Source organism: Buceros rhinoceros, unplaced genomic scaffold (genome assembly GCF_000710305.1).
Source record: "Buceros rhinoceros silvestris isolate BGI_N320 unplaced genomic scaffold, ASM71030v1 scaffold12921, whole genome shotgun sequence".
NCBI lineage: Eukaryota > Metazoa > Chordata > Aves > Bucerotiformes > Bucerotidae > Buceros > Buceros rhinoceros.
In genome coordinates this window covers 2,822-4,079 of record NW_010394880.1, presented here as the reverse complement: position 1 = coordinate 4,079, position 1,258 = coordinate 2,822, and the positions used below count along the sequence as shown (strand labels likewise).

Sequence of the window (1,258 nt, the reverse complement as noted above, 5' to 3'; positions counted from 1 at the left end):
CCTCCCCATCCCTGGATCTGGCGGTGGCAGTGCTGTACTCGGTGGTGCCTCCAGCAGTGAACCCCCTCATTTACAGCATGAGGAACGAGCAGCTCAAGGATGCCCTGAGGAAACTGATCACTGGGTGATTTCAAACGCAATAAATTCTGCATCTTATTCTGCAGATCACTTCTCCTGTAACTCACTACAGGCCAAGCCTGTCTTCTTTTGGATTCGGTTTTTTTTTTTGATCATAGGTTCTATGGTGACATTGTGCACAAGTAAACATTATGATTCACCCCACTTGTTTGTCATGGTCTCCCTTTTGAATTTGACCCCACAAATGTTTACAGGTGTCATCCTGCTCTCTGTGTCTATCAAAGTAAAGGTCCCTTCAGCAATTGTTTGTCCAAGATCCTTCCCCTGGAACCTTCACAGAGCTGCTGGGCAGAGCCTGTGTGCAGAGCTGGAGGGGACCAGAGTCCCAGCCCAGCAGCACTGCCAGGGAGCACCAGCACTTGGCCTTGGCTGAGCTGCTCTCTCTGCCCTTCCTCACTGTCCTTCGCAGCCCCTGCCTTGGGGTCAGGCCTGAGGGCTCTGGCAGCTTGGTGCCAGTGCTGCTGGCCCGGAGTCCCAGCCCAGCAGCGCTCCCAGGGAGCACCAGCACTTGGCCTTGGCTGAGCTGCTCTCTCTGCCCTTCCTCACTGTCCTTCGCAGCCCCTGCCTTGGGGTCAGGCCTGAGGGCTCTGGCAGCTTGGTGCCAGTGCTGCTGGGTGGCAGAGCTGGCACTGCAGACAGGGACAGGCCAGGGGCACTGTGGCACAGGGCTGATCTCCACGACAGTGTTTCCATTGTGGTAACTTGCTGTGATTCGGGACTCTCAACCTCTACCGTTGAGGACCATTTATAGCGACCCAAAGGACCAGCAGAGATGTGTCTGGTCTATGTCTGTGTTTGTTGGACACCCTGGGAAAGCTGCCCCAGGACAACAGTCACAGACCAGTCCCTCACCCCCACCGTTTCCAGCTCTGGCCTCTAACTCGATCTTGGAGATGTTGTTTGTCCCTCCAACGAAGGACACTAAATTACTGGGTCAGGAGTCCCTGTCTGCATTGTACAGGGAGATGTCAGCAGGCACATCATCTGTGTGTGGGGAGAGATGAACCCAAGGGAGCACAGACAGCACCAGCTATTGCTGGGGGTGCCATGAAGGGCAGAGGGGCAGAGATTGTCTTGAGGTCACTTCACTCTCAAGAGGAACATCCCCCGGGAAACCACC

At 55.2% G+C, this 1,258-nt stretch overlaps 1 pseudogene; it reads left to right on the top strand.

The window, feature by feature from the left end:
• Positions 1 to 124, top strand: part of LOC104501541 — a 1,063-nt pseudogene extending 939 nt beyond the window's left edge.
• The last annotated feature ends 1,134 nt before the right edge of the window (positions 125 to 1,258 follow it).